Source organism: Martes martes, assembly GCF_963455335.1.
Source record: "Martes martes genome assembly, chromosome: 12".
NCBI lineage: Eukaryota > Metazoa > Chordata > Mammalia > Carnivora > Mustelidae > Martes > Martes martes.
Window position 1 is genome coordinate 21,872,993 of NC_137900.1, and position 16,178 is coordinate 21,889,170.

Genomic DNA, 16,178 nt, shown 5'->3' on the forward strand with positions numbered 1-16,178 from the left:
ATGAATCATGCTTGCGGGGGACAAGAGCTCTCTTATAGACTCTGCAGGAAAAAGGGTATCGGGTGTCAGCAAAGAAACCACAGCTCCGTCAGAGCCACGCCACTTATCTAGGCTTTGATCTCCATGAGGGAGTGTGTTCACTGTCTGAGTCCAGGAAACAGGTGATCACCCGATACCCCCACCCCACCACATCCCGACAAGTGAGGGAGTTTCTTGGGATGGTGGGCTATTGTAGGCTGTGGATACCTTGGTTTGTGGAGATTGCCCGATCTCTCTATGAACTGGCAAAAGGGGGGCTCACTATGATAGAGTGGACAGCTGAGGCAGAAGGAGCATTTCGGGAATTACAAACAGCCTTACTGAGTGCCCCAGCATTGGCCATCCCAGATGTTATCAAGCCCTTTCAGTTGTATGTGAATGAAAAAGCAGGGGTGGCCAAAGGAGTTTTAACTCAGACTCTGGGGCCTTGGCAAAGGCCAGTAGCCTATCTTGCAAGAAACTAGATCCAGTAGCAGCTGGGTTCCCCCCTTGACTCCACATAATTGCTGCCACGGCCCTCCTGGTCAAGGATGCAAGTAAATTGACTTTGGGTCAAAATCTCATCTTGACCACCACCCACGCTATCAAGGGCCTTCTCCAGACTCCACCTGACCGATGGATGATGAACACCCAAGTGACAGGGTATCAGGCCCTGCTCCTCAATGAACCAAGAGTGACCTTCCAGTCCCCGGCAGTGCTAAATCCAGCCACGCTGCTGCCAGAGGAGCTGGTTGACCATCCACGCGATTGCAGGGAGTTCCTAACCCAAGTCACAGGAGTAAGGCCAGACCTCAGAGACATTCCCCTTCTGGATGCGGAGAAGACTCTGTTCACAAGACAGGAGTAGCTACATGGTCAATGGAAAGAGGTATGTGGGGGCTGTGCTGGTTTCCCCTGAGCAGGAACTCTGGACAGCAGCCCTGCCACATGGAACATAGGCGCAAAAAGCGGAGCTGATTGCACTCACCAAGGCACTCCAGATGGCCAAAGGTAAAACCGCCAACATGTATACGGAGAGCAGGTACGCCTTTGCTACTGTCCATATACATGGGGCTATTTATAAAGAAAGGGGCCTATTAACAGCAGAAGGAAAAGGAATTAAAAACAGGAGAAATATTGGCTCTCCTCCAGGCTATTTGAGACCCAAAAGAGGTGGTTGTTATGCATTGCCCAGGACACCAAAAGGGGACTGATCTGATTTCAAAAGGAAATGAGCCGCAAAGCAAGCAGCCCAAGAAACAGTGCAAGAGCTGGTTACACTCCCAGCTCCAGCCCTACCAGAAAAACCGAACTATTCAGAAGAAGATTTAAAGTATTTACAAAAATGGGTTAAATTGGACTATGAAGGGGACTGGGCTAAGACTAAAACAGGAAAGTTAATTCTTCCTCGAAGACTAGGTAAGAGGTTAGTAGACCAGATACATCAGGGTACTCATCTGGGGACATGCAAACTCAAGGAACTTATAGGCAAGCAGTTCCAGGTTTCTAAATTAGGGTGTATGGTTCAGGATATAGTTGATAGATGTGCTCAATGCCAGGCAGTTAATGTGGGAGGAACTAGAATGGGAAGAGGGAAAAGAGAAAGAGGCAAGGAACCAGGAGTTTAATGGGAAATAGATTTTACAGAAATGAAACCTGGAAAATATGGGCACACGTATATGTTCATCTTTGTAGATACCTTTTTAGGCTGGGTAGAGGCTTTTTCCATCAAACATGAGACGGCAGGAGTGGTAGCCAAAAGCTATTAGAAGAAATAATTCTTAGGTTTGGACTGCCTCTCGCAATTGGGTCAGACAATAGCCCTGCATTTGTGAGTTCAGTCTCACAGGCATTGGCCAAGGCTGTGGGCACTAATTGGAAACTACATTGTATCTACCAGCCCCAGAGTTCTGGGCAAGTAGAGAGAATGAACTGGACTCTTAAAAAGACCTTGACAAAGCTAATTCTGGAGACTGGAGGTGGATGGGTGGATCTCCATCCTTTCACCATCCTCAGGGCACGATATACACCCTACTTAAACAAGGTGACCCCATTTGAAAGGCAGCTATGCTCACCACTATACCACCAATGCCTGCTGGTGACCCCATTTGAAATAATGTTCAGGAGACACCCCCGCTCTGCCCTTGGCTACAAGAGGTTGGCCTAGCAGAAATGACTGATCAGTCTGTACTCCAGTCACTGCAGGCATTACAGTCTGTCTTAAAAAGAACCTTCACAGGGATCCATACTGCCCACACTGAGACAGAGGCGGAGGTGGAACCACATCCTTACCAACCCGGGGACTTGGTTTGGATACATCGCCACCAAGTGGGAAACTTGGACCCTCGCTGAAAGGGACCGTTTACTGCCATCCTGACTACCCCCATGGCAATAGAAGTAGAAGGCATCAGGGCCTGGGTTCACGCGGGTCACGTCAAACGAGCCGAGGACAAGGACGTCCCCCAGAGATGGAAGCCGCAGCCAATGGAACCTGCTGACCGTGGACTAAAGCTAAGACTGAAAAGACTATGGGTTTATTGTTGCTCCTATTGTTACCTGTTACTGTATTATTGCTCCTATCATTACCTGTTTATGTAAAGTATAGGTGGGAAATTAGATGAACGGAATTAGGAAAAATGGAAAAGGTTATACAAAGCAGTAAATGGCTAACTCATCAGCCGACTGTGCACTAGTGTCATTTGTACAAAAGAAAACTAGAACCTTAAAAATGTTAGACTTACATGCTCAATAAAACATAGAACTGGCTGAAAAGTCAAGGATTTGACTAATCTCCAAAGAAAAGGGGGGAATGTAAGGGCCTACTTAATCAGAGGGACCCATTTTGTTGTTTATGCAGTAAACTTAGATTGATCCGGCCCTCCCAGAGGAACTGACTTACAAAGCCCAGATACAAGGGCGGGTCAGGCCAGGTAGAGACAGCCAATCAGTGGGGCACGCATATATCTACTAGGGTGAATTGTAATTCAATTGGCTGCCTGTGTGTGACCTAACATGACTGTGCAGTTTTCTCTGTGTATTGCAATCTCATTGGCCACCTGTGTATAGGCCCAGCTAAACTACCTCTATAAAAGTTAGTCTGTGAGGCTGGGAGGGGTCGCCTTTTTGCAAGAGATGGCCCTGACGGGTCAGTTTGATTCTCGATGCTTGGTGCAAAATAAAGCTTTGCTTGACCTTCACTTTGTATGAGTCTTGTTCCTTTGATTACAGACCCTAACACTGCAACATGTACAAAACTAAGTGAGTGTGAAAGAACTTTAAGGTCTTTATCTCGGTTCATGTAAGTAAACACATTTTCTTTTAAAGGTTTTATTTATTTGACAGAGAGCACACAATCAGGGGAGCTGCAGGCAGAGGGAGTGGGGGAAGCAAGCTCCCTGTGAATCAAGGAGTCCAATGTGGAGCTTGATCCCAGGACCCTGAGATCATGACCTGAGCTGAGGGCAGTTACTTAACTGACTGAGCCACCCAGGTGTCCCAGGCAAACACATTCTACATGAAAGATGGATATGAGGACCTATGTGATCCTGAGTATACATGTCAGGGTACAAACAAAAATTCCAGGTAGTCTTGCAGACTTCCAAGGCAAGACAAGGCAAGACCCAAGTCAAGGTCTCAAACAGTAAAGAGGCACATGGGTAATATATGAATTATACATGGAATAACAGAAAATTTAATAAGTTTCATAAATGATGACAAGGAGTAGGAAAATAGGATGGCAGACCTGAAGGACCTAGGAGGGGTGGAGGGGTCTTCTGAGCTAGTGGGTGGGGGAGGGGCTGTGGACACACCTTGTTCAATTGTCCCCTCCCTCACCCTCAGAAACTCTTTGTGATAGTGCTCTGTGATGTAAGCCTGGGGAAGATATATATTTGCACATATATATATTTGCACAGTATAGGCTGTCTTGTGATTCAGACAATGGAGTTCAAGCACTGGAATGTTCTCTCATTTCTGAATAGCAATACTAAACCATATCTGAGCTTTGGCTCAACATGCTTGGAGATTGATCCCAACTTCACCTTCCTGTGTGGGTTGGGATTGCTCCTTCTGTTCCTGTGCTACCTGGTGGGGATTCCATTTCCAACTTGGAAAACCAAAACCACCCAAAAAGTAAGAAATCCCTGGGGGTGTGTGCTCAACACAGATTATTACGGTTTCCATTTCTAATCCCAAATTGATCTATTTTTAAGATTTTATTTAAGAGAAAGCAAGTGAGCAGAGGTGGGGGTGGGGCACAGGTAGAGAGCTAAGCAGGGAGTGCAATGTGGGGCTAGGTCCCAAGACCCTGGAATCCTGATTTGAGCCCAAGGCAGACACTTAGCCAAGGAGTTTAAAAGGAGTTTGTTTAAAAGGAGTTTGGTAGAGTGGGAGAAACACCTAAAATGGGAAGTCTTAAGAGAACAGACATTCACTCCTCCAGGAAAAGAGGCCTGGCAGGGGTAAGTGTTAAGAAAGGACTAAGCTTTCTACTTGAAACTACAGTCTCTCTGGGTATGGTGGTGGTTCTTCGGTAAAATCCCAAACACAGGGAATTTGTAGTCCCGGATTGGGGTATTTTGAGAGGATGGGGTCCGTGTAAGTGAACAAAGTTTCCCAGCACTTGATCATATCGAGCCACATTCCCATGTCCAGCATCACTCGATCAAACCTTCCTTCATGCTGGGCTGATCAGGAGAACACTGCTAAGCCTCTGAGAAGACAGTGGGGTCTGAGCTATGACCTAGGATACAGGGTCCTACCCGAGGCAGCACAGATGTGACTGTTGGGCTTCATTTTCTATGTCCTCATTAAACAAAGGACTTCTGACTGGCAATACCAAGTGTGAACCTCCCAAAGTCGTCCCCTGAATTTTTGAAAGAAGTAAATATTGACAACATTTTATCACCTTAAAAACGGAAAAAAGCAAGGAACACAATGTTCTATTAAAGTCCTAGAATTCTTGGATAAAGAATGTTCCCATTTCCGAGAGAAGAGTAAGACATGGGTCCCAACCCCCCTCATTCTTTTCATTTTTCTTCTAGCGTCAGGGCAGAGCCAAAAGGAGGAGGAAAGTTGGGACTCTGAAAAGTAAGGTTCTGCCTATTCCACCTGAGCTCTCCAAGGCTGACCCTTCCTGTCCTTTCTATGAGGGCTCATGTCCATGATCTCTTGAGGATGCGAGCCACCAGGTACATTCCCTCTCAGGAAACAGAGGCCTCAGAGGGGAGGCTCATGGAAATAGAGCCAGAGTGCAAAATCATTCTCAGATCCCCTGCTCTGACCACTACTGAGCATGAAACAGTGATGGATCTGGGCAATGTGTGCTGCCCAATAGGTGGCCGTGTGAGATGTCAAGAGTCAGAACTTCTGTCTCCTGTCTTTGTGAAAACTCTGTGACATCATGGATACTCAGGAGTCTTCCCTGACCTCTCTGCTTCACAGAGGTGGTCTGATCATCACATGGATAATTTACTTGAAAATACTTTATACAGGAAGCAAGATTACTATCTAGCTTCACATCATTGGCCATTTGCCCTCATCTATTGATTATTGGGGCTTTCAGAGTCCCAACATCCCGAGGCTGTCCCATAAGGGGACTCCTGTGTTAATACCTATGTTTCTACTTTCACTATATAACTCATTCTCCTGTTTCCCCAGATGACAGATGGTACCAACAGGAAGTGGAGGAGACCCGGAAGCTGATCCCCGTTTTAAGAAGGTGACCAGTTTATCCCCTTCTATCCTGTTGCCTCTGAGAAGACATTTTATGCATTTGCAGGATTTACTGCAGTCTGTCATAGCCATGGAGGGGGTAGCCATAGGAACAGATATTGGGGTGAAGGCTACTGAGTACACTGTCAAGTCATAAAGGTGGGGCATTCTGAAGGGGCATCAGGCTTCAGGTAGCCCCTCCCTTCTCAGGCTTGCATGGCCTCCTCCCCTTGTTCTGGTACTGGCTGCAGTTTTGTACCTCCTGTCTCCTGCAGCCCCCCGACCAGCATCATGATACCATCCACTTTTGTCAACTGTTATGTCCAGACCCCTCCTGTGAGGTATGTAATAGCACAACTGCTGAGATCAATCGGCTGCTGTTCCTGCAGGCCCTGGAAGATTCTACTCCCTTGGCTTCCACAGCTCCTGTGACTTCTTCATCGTTCTCTCTCCCCTGACTTCTCAGCAGTCCCTCTAGGAGAGCTAATACCAGCTTCACTGTCTGAGCCTTCCCCACCACCTGCCTCCATCTTCTCAATTAACCCAGTGATCCCTGTGGCTGATTTCTTTCCACACTCACCACCGGGTGATTCTTTGCCACCAGAGCCCTTTCCTCCCTTGGATTCCAAATTCCCGATGAACCATTGTCACACATGACACCATAGTAAACAGACAGTCCCCAAGGCTGCCTACAAGGCAAGGTGCATTCAGATGTGATCCAAATGGTAGGAGTGCAAATTCCGGTGGTAGAAGAGGAGGGCAACAGGTAATAAGGATGAAGAATCCAGAACATACTGTTGTGCCCACAGAGTCCAGGGAGATATTCAGGACCAAGGAATTTCATACACATCAATCATAACCTAACATCTTGACAACCAACAAGACAGTTAGCTCCCCAATTATAAAGGGGAATGAGAATCAAGTCAAAACCACCATCCCACCAAACATACCAATTCCGCAAGATCCTAAATAATTGAATCTCAAAGAACAACTCTTTCATGAGTTAAAGCTTACTCTGGAGGACAGGGAGTGTGACCAGGCCCAAGCCCAATACACTGGTCTGCCCCCTGCCTCAGATCATTTGACTTATAAGGCTTCACTGACTCATGCCCAGGTTGTCTCCCTCGGGGACATGAGAGCTTCCCAGGTGCTGCGAGTCCATCCAGAGGACAGAGGAATTACTATGGAACAACAGCAGGAGCCCTGGGTCCCTAAGCATGTCATAAGGAAGTGCCAGAATAAGAATCCCCAACAGGCTGCAAAGACCATGAGGGCTCCGGGTTCCAAGGCACAAGAGCGTGGTGGAGGGGATGCAGGACTGGGAACATCCCAACCGAGAACAGACAGTTTCCCCACTGAAGATGTGGCATCAAAGAAGAGGTTCCCTACTCAGGACAGGGTATTGAAGGTAAATCTGGGAAGCCAGCCTTCCCAGACACTATCACAGAAGGGTCAGCTGCCTCCTGAAAGCCTTTCACAGAAGGGTCAGCTTCCTTCTGAAAGCCTTTTCAGTAAAAATAAATAAATAAATAAAGGATTTTTTGCAACGGCTTACTCCTGGGATAGAATGCAAAAGGCAAGAAAGCTCCCAGGAGAAGCATAATCCCCTATCATCTGTGGAAAGCAGAGGCCCGCTTAAAGGTAGAGCTGCCTTTACTGGGACACCTGAAGCTCCAAAAATCATGACAGCTGTTGGGAAGTTCCAAGAGGAAAGAATGGGGCGTCTGCGTGCAATAGGCAGCACCTGCCCTCAGCAGCCCATTCCCTCCCCAACCAAGTTTGGGAAAACTCAGCAGAAAGCACAAGTGCAGGCCCAGGTACAGCCTGTCCTGGGGTATCCTTTCAACTACAGGGTTCCCGCTCATAAGGAGACAAATACCAGGTCCTCCAAGCAAGAAGCTGTCTTTGCTGGCCAAGGCCTTATTGGAAGTAACAGACAGCTCATAAACAAGGACAGACAGCCCCAGAAAGTTGTGGCATTTAAGGAGCAGCCACTGCATCAGAAGTATCCCCTCTCCATGCCCCTCAGGGAGCCTGCGCCCCACCCAAAAACCACCTGCGGGCTTCAAGCTGCCCAGTGGCCTCCCGCCACTCTCACCACTCCTAAAGGCACAGTGTACAGAGATATGTGTCTACTATTCAGACAGAAAACTTCTCCAGAATTTCCAGCGAGAGGGTTTTGGGAGGCATTTCCTACACCAAAATAATCCCTTGTGAGGAATCAATATTTCTCTAGTAAAGTGATGTCTGTTCTGTGTACTGTCTTGGGAGCATGGGTTTTGGGTAACTCAGTTCAGCTGTTACTGATTGCTTCCTTTGGCTTCTAAAAGGTGACCAATCTCCTGGACCTCTTGGGAAATATGTATCATGTGCCCTCCAAAGCCCCCAAAAGCGCATTCCCTCTCTGATGAAGTTTCAGGAGATGGGCGGGCTCTCCTGTCCCATGGCTTAGCCTTACAGAAAATGTATAGTAGTTCATACCTCTCTCCTCATTGAATGTTTTATACCCTTTACAGCAAGTCTTCTATATCTGAGGAGGATCAAAGACAGGTATAGTTTTCAGAAAATAATGATGAAGCCCCTGTTTCTTCACTGCTAATTGTGTTACAGTAGCTTAATCATTTAGAAGTCAGTGATCAGAGGATCCCACAGGTGGGTGAACTCTGAATGGGAGTGTTTTTCAGGGGGCGGGGTATTGTCCGGGTTGATCTTGGGCTGGTTGGGGTAGCGTCAAAGAATACCTTAGATGATGCTGAAGAATCTTCCCTGTGAGACATGTTAAAGTTGACATTGAGGTTTCCACTGGAAGTGCTTCCCTTCCCTGGGTGTTTCTTCAGGCTGCTGGACTGAGGATGTTTTTTGCAGAACAAAAGCATCACTTAGCTGTTAGTGGTAGCAATGTTGACAAGGCAGCTACCACCTTCCAGGATAAGACAACTTTGAAGAAATGAAAAGGTGAAAGAGGGACCTTGCTGGTAGAACAAAAGTTTATGTCTAATCATCCCCTTCTCAGGACCCTGTCCCACTCCCCTCCTTCCTCAGTCTGATCCAGGCACCACCACTTTGAGGCAGACTGGAGCCTGGCACAGCCTACTGATGCCTTATACCAAAAAGGCATGGTTCTGTTCCTTGCGTATGTAAGCAGTACCTGCAGGCTGTCAGGCCTGGCATCCCCTTTTGGGGGAAGGTGATCTTGGTGCCTTCCTTCCATCCACACTCGATGACAATATATAAGATACTGCCTTTACTATGGCTAGGATGGCGGTATGCCACCTTCAATATTCATGGCCTTAGTGGAGCCATGGTAGCTCTTCCCCATGAGACGTGCAACTTATGAACCAGAGGTGAGTTCTAGACTGTGTACCAGGATACAGATGTTTGGGGGCTTACCATGGAACTCCAAGGAATGCTTCTTTTTTTTGGGGGGGGGGTGCCAAGAAAGCACACATTCCCACACTTCCAATAGGGCTCTGGAGGGAAGGCAACACCACCTCAGAATGGGACTCAAAATGGGGTGAGTGTGCTAGAGAACACCTGAGTAGTCTTCTGGACAGTCTCAGGACTGCTCAGTGCTAAAACAAAAACCAGATGTCCATGACCTCTGTCACTACCACACTTGTAGCTTCTTGTCCAGGTTATCATTGACCCTACACTATTTGAATGTTGGGGTTATAGAAAGAATGCAGATTTGATGTTGTGGAGGCCCTGAGGGGGACAATAGGTGGGATGGGGCCCCGGACAGGGAAACTGAAGAGGTGAGGCGGGGGTACAGGAGGCTCTAACATCTATGCGGACAGACCAGTCAGCAACTCAGCCTACCGGTTCCTACATAATCTCATTTTAGGGTCCATTATGGCCAATCCAGTGCACTTCATGCCACCCTGTAGAGCTTACTCCTGGCAATACTTCTGCCATCGGGAATACTATAGTCTTGACATTCTGTCCCTTTGCCTCATGCCCCTGTCCTTCCAGCTTATATGTCCCTGTTAATTTCTCTACTCCACATCATTCACGTTCCACTTCTTGCCTATCCAGCAAGGCCTTATTCTTCCTTTCCTCACTGAGGGTTGTCGGGTAACCAACATGTAAAAAGTACCAGTCCAGCATAGGAAATAGAGTCCATGGTACTGTAACAGTGTTATCTGGTGACAGATGGTAGCTGCAGTTGTGGTGAGCACAGCACAGCATAGAGTTGCATACCTGACACTAATGTGATATTGCATCAGCCATTCTTCAGTTTAAAAAAAAAAACAAAACAGGCTGCAGTACAAGTGGACATCCCTATCTAATCCCTTTCAGTCCTTCCTGTCTGGCAAAATCTTGTCTCTCTGCCTTTTCTAGAAATGCCTTTCTATATGTAACTGATTATTGTTGGATTAAATCTCCCATGTCAAAACTGAGTCTACTCACAACTGAGTCTACTGATGCCACATGAAATTCAGCCCCAGCACTACCTGGAAATCATTCATTCATTCCACAAATACTTATCCAAGACTTTCTAACTTGAACAAAATAAATGGAGTTAGATCACTATTTCCTTTGTGCGTTCTCTCCTCAGTGTTCTCAGATCTAATTTTATTTCATTTTTAATTTCATTTGAGAGAGAGCAGGAGCACAATCAGGAGTACTGGCAGAGGTAGAGGGAGAAGCAGGCTTTCTGCCAAGCAAGGAGCAGGACTTAATCCCAGGACACCAGGGTCATCACCTGAACTGAAGGCAGATTCTTAGTTGACTGAGACACTCAGGTGGCCCTCAGATCTATCTCAAATTTCCTTTACTTTCCTCAAACTTAGGCCATCTTCACTTGTCCAGCAGTTGTGCTGGACCACAGCTCACAGAGGAGCAAGAAAGCAGTGATAGAGCTTCTCACAAACAAAAGAAAACCAAGTCATTCCAAAAAAAATTCCCCATTCTTCATTTTCCTCTTCCTTCCTGTCATATGGAAAGAGGTTTCCTTCCCAATCTGAAAGGAAATATACTTTCTGAATGTCTTTTTTTGAGAGAGAGCTAACTTTTAGTCTTGATAGACTGATCTACCCTTGCCAGGTCTCCTTCTGACCCCTCCTCCCTGTCCTTATGAGGCACCCAACATCTTTTTTTTTTAAATGGTTTTTACTACAGTAATGTTTAACCTTGTCGAAGGGCACACAGAAAAATATAACTTCCCATATACCGCTACCCAACTTGCACTATTACCATTGGGTGGGTGTGATACACTGTGATTAATGTGCAAAAGCCCATTTAAACATCTTGCCATCCACCTCTGAGACATATGTCATGTGTCTATGTGAAAGCTCTCACATTTCTTTGATGTTTATCACCTGTGGAACACGCTTATTCACAACAGATGTACACAGCATTGGTGACAAAAAGGCACTGGGCTTTAGACGCTTTGGCAATCAGTTCTGCTCTGCCTTATAGTCAACCCTGAGGAGCCATTTGAATGAATTCTTCAACCCCACACAAGAAGTAATCTTACGGAGCAAATTCAGGGCAGAATTTCACTGTCTCTTAATTATTCAGTAAGTGTAATATGCAAAAAGTATAGAAGAACACTGTATATGTTGTTAAAGACTTGACACTATATGTTTTCAAATATTTAGAAGAAAAATTTGTCCTGTTACATTTCAAATAAACTACTCTGTTTCACCTTAAATGAAGTAGATCAAACACTCCCCTCTTTTCAAAATGACATTAAAAGTAAAAGCTTAGATTAAAACTGCTCAATATCATTAACCATCAGAAAAATGCAAATCGAAATCAATATTTGCCAAAATTTCACACCCATGAGGATGGCTAAAATCAAAAAGAATACAACTGTTGGTGGGAATGTAGAGAAATTAGAACCCCCGCACAATGTTGGTGAGAATGAAATATGGTACAGCTATTTTAGAAAACAGTGTGGCAGTTGCTCAAAATGTTAGACATAGGGTTAACATAGAACCCAGCTATTCAACTTCTTGGTATATACTCATGAGAAATGAAAACATAGGTCTGCACACAAACTTGTAAACAAATGTTCATAGCTATCTTTTTTTTTTTTTTACATTGCACCTATTTTATTCTTTTTTTTAAAATTTCTTTTCAGCCTAACAGTATTCATTGTTTTTGCACCACACCCAGTGCTCCATGTGTTCATAGCTATCTTATTAAAAGGTCAAAAGATGGAAACAATTCAAACATCTGTCAACTGAGAAATGGTTAAGTAAAATGTAATGTATCCTTATATGTGCTGCCGAAGCGAGCACAATAATGTATCCTTATGATATAATAATTTTTGGAATAAAAAAGACCAATCCATGCCACAACAGGGGTGAATCTTGAAAACACGTTAAATGAAAGAAGCCAGTCACTAATGGCCACATATGACTCCATTCACATGAAATGTCCAGAATAGGAAAACCTAGAAGCAGAAAGTAGTACAGTACATCTTAGAGCTGGAGGGAGGAGGGGAGAGGAGAATAATAGCAAAAGGTTGCAGATTTGTTTCTCTTCAGTCATGACAACATTTAAAATTGACTGTGGTGATGCATATACTGAAAATCAAGGAATTATACATGTTAAATGAGTGAATTTTATGGTATGTGAGCTGTATTTCAATAAAGCTGTTAAAACAAAGGATTTAAAAATAAATGCTTAAAGATGACAAGAAGGGGAGCATAAAGGCCAAAGGTTGTCAACACATTTTTGGAAGATGGAAATCCGATGGAGGACTGGTAACTGACTAGCAGAGCAAAGACAGTGCTGGCAAATCAATTCACACTGCAAAACCCAGGAGAGGAGCAACCTGGTGGCACCAGAGAAAAATGAAATTAGGGGTTCCGTATTAGTAAACATGTAGAGTTTTTGTTCTTTGTTGTTTGTTTTATATTGCATATAATTTCTAAAAGTTTTTTTTTTTGAGTGGGGGTGCTCTTTTCCAATTTTGTAAAACCTTGTTGAAATGTTAGCATGTTTCAAATGTGCAGAGAAGATCCCACGTTTCTTGCATTAGACAGAACTTGAGACAACAATTTTAAAGTTGGCATTGCACACATCTGGGGCTGGGGTATGGTGGAGGCATACTGCCTGGAATCAAGGCCATAAATCTCAAAGGTTGGGTTAAATTCATTTTTAAAATGTATTTGAAAATAAAGTTGTGGAAAAGTTGCGTAGATGGTAAAGCCATAGATGGTAAAGCTATATACCCTTTATCCAGATTTACCTATTAAGATTTTGACCTGTTTACAATCTCTCTCTCCTTTTCTCCTTCCCATTCTCTGCATATAGGAAGACACATATATGCATATGAAAATGATGCATACATTCTTGAATATTTGAGAATACATATCATGCATCACACACTTTATCCCAGAATATTTCATAGCGTATTTATTATTAAAAAGAATATTCTCTGCAGCACAGTTATCTCCTTTGGTAAATTTCATGTTGACATAAAACTTTTAACTATTCTCCCACTCAAATTCCATTTTTTTTCAATTTATCAAGTAATGTGCTCTGTGTGTGTGTGTGCGTGTGTGTGTGTGTGTCTTTGTGTAAACCTCCTCATAGGATTTAGTCTAGAATCACATGCAACAACCAGTTGCTGTGTATCTTTAGTTTCCTTTAATTGGGATCAGTTTATCAGCCTCTTTTAGAACAAGGCCAGGTTTGAATAATCAACTTGATATGCCATATTTATAACCCCTTCAACCAGGAAATTTTTTGGGGTGGAACTTATCTTGCTCAGACTTTAAAGGATGTTTTTATAGTTGTGAGTCCTAGGGGCCTATTTAAAAACAATTCCAGAAATTCAAAGATATGTGGAGGGATTTTTCTTAACAGACATACGTCCTGCAGTCAAGGGAGGGTATGTGAAGTGGGCGGGCTAGAAGTGTACTTTCCTTGGGAGAGACAATGGTGAAGCTGTGGACGCAGGTTAAGAGAGGAAAAGAAGGCTGTCATTACTGGCAAACCCTCCTCGTATGGGAGGGAAAGGATTGGGTGTCTAGGGCCAAGACTGATTCATCAGTGAGGGAATGTAGGCAAGTCAAGTAAGGAAATTATACAGGGCTTAATTTCAACAGTTTATAATCTAAATAATGAAGTAAGGGTTCCAACTATTAAATGCCTAGGTAGCATGGGGAGAAGAAATAAATACGTATAACCATCAACAAAAATGACATGATTATTTAACATTGGTAGAGATGACAATAAGGTATTTTGGTGAAAAGGTAGAAGCTATCTGGGAAAAACCGTTTTCATGGAAGAGATAAACATAGGTGTCATTCAAAAATCCAAAAGGTATTGCTAGGTATAGTTCCAGTTGTGCTCGTTAGACATTATGCTAGAGGAGCCCACTTCCTAAATAAAGGTGAGTTTGGTCTGCTGTGATGCAGCACCCTTTCTCTGTAAAATAAAGGAATCTTTAAAAATGTTGGGGTGGGGGGAAGGGGCACTTGACAGAGAGGAAAGAGGGAGCAACAGGGAGAGACACTATACATGTGGAAGAGAACCTGTAGGGCGTGAATAGCCTAAGAGGGATTTGGGGAAATGAAAGAATTACTAAAAGTTTTTAAGTTTGCCTCAGTTCCATGGGTGTGTCGTGCCCTTGTCTCCCTCTTTGTCATGCTTTCTGTTCCTTGGTGTAGGCTATTCTGCTTTCTCGTGCTTTTTAGTAAACTTTTGAATACTTTTTGGTATTCAGTACTTTTGGATACTTTTGAGGAGCTATGGGGGTGGGGCTGCTGCTGTGTCCATTTCTGGCTTCATACAGGGAAAGATGCATGAGGGAGAGCTGCAGCTGAAGCAGAGTAGATCTTGAGGATGTAAATCCCAGGGTAGAGCAAACCTTCAGAAATGAACTGAGGTCCAATGTGAGATCATCAAGTAGAGAGAAGGGTCTCAGGTAATATCAGGGTAACAGGGGACTGAGAACATTTCACTAAGGTAAATATATGATATGGGACTAGGTGGAGCAGGAGGGTAGGCTGGAGGTATCTAACAGGCCAGGAAGGATGGACACATCTGCTGGGCTGGATAGTGGGGGAAGGGTTGCATGTGAGTTTCTCTCTCCTGTGCTGTCCCCTCCCCAGCACTCAGAAATTTTTGGTGTCTGAGCTAAAGCCCTGTGATGTGGGCCTGGAACTCTAGTCTAGCACATGGATCCTCCATGCCCAGCTGCCTGAGGCAGGAGTGCATTTGCAATGATGTGAATCATCTTTGTCTGAGAAGTCTCTCCCATTACACTTGCTCAGTCTTCCCATCCTTGCTTTCCGGTGTCAGGTGGGACTCCTTCTTCTGGTGCTGTGCTACCAAAGAGGAAGCCGTGTTTACCAGTATTATGGAAACAGAGATGTCATTCAGGTAAGTAAAGTTCCTCAGAGATACTAAATCTTCCCTTTCAAATAGATGAATTCAAAACAACTTCCAAATGAGGCTTTTGCTGAATCTTACAAATTTTAAGTAGATCTTACCTTATCTTATCTTATCTTATTATTTTATTTTATTATTTTATTTTGAGTCTCTATGCTCAGTATAGAGCCCAAGACAGGGCTTGAACTCATGATCCTGAGATCAAGACCTGAGCTGAGACCAAGATCCAGATGCATACTGATTGAGCTACCTAAGTGCCCCTTCAGTTGTATTTTAATTTTCATTTGGTTTAAATATATTTTTTTCTTTTGAGTCTCCTTTCTTGGGCTTTGTATTAGTTGTATGACATTTAATCTAATCTAAACATGTTGGGATTTCCAGTTATCTTTCTGTAGTTGATTTCTTGTTTAAGTCTACTATGATCTGAAAACATACTTCATGTGATTTCTATTTTATATTTGTTAAGGTGTGTTTTATGCCCCTCCATATAGTCCATCTTAGTGAACATTCCATGTAATCTTGAGAAGTATGTGTATTCTGTGGTTGGGTGAGGTATTCTATAAATGTCAATTAGAGCAAGATGATTGATGATGTTTGTTTGGGTCAACTTATCTTTACTGGTTTTCTGCCTGCTGAATCTGCCCATTGCCAATAAGGACTGTTGAAATCTCCAAAAGTAACAGTGGATTCATCCATTTTTTTCTTGCAATTATACCAGTTTTTGCCTCACATATTTTGACACTATGTTCTTACAAGTGTACCTGTTAAGGAGTGTTCTGTCTTCTTGGAGAATTGACCTCTTTGGTGTTCTGTAATGCTCTTCTTTACCTCTGATAATTTTCCATGTTGTGAAGTTTGCTTTGTCCAAAATAATAGAATTACTCTTTTTTTTCTTTTCGTTAGTGTTAGCATGGTACATTTTTCTCTCTTTGTTTTTAACCTATCTGTATCATTATATTTGAAGTGAGTATTTCATAGACAACATATAATTAGGTCTTGTTTTTTTTTTTTTAAAGATTTTATTCATTTATTTGTCAGAGAGAGAGAGAGAGCGAGAGCGAGCACTGGCAGACGGAGGCAGAGGGAGAAGCAGG

At 43.9% G+C, this 16,178-nt stretch overlaps 1 pseudogene across 1 annotated transcript; it reads left to right on the forward strand.

Annotated features, from left to right (window-relative positions):
• Positions 1-2,403: 2,403 nt before the first annotated feature.
• On the forward strand, positions 2,404-6,387 carry LOC308353293 (spermatogenesis-associated protein 31D3-like; annotated as a pseudogene). The gene is made up of 4 exons: positions 2,404-2,550; positions 5,061-5,106; positions 5,677-5,737; positions 5,982-6,387. The product of its transcript is annotated as a spermatogenesis-associated protein 31D3-like (transcript).
• The last annotated feature ends 9,791 nt before the right edge of the window (positions 6,388-16,178 follow it).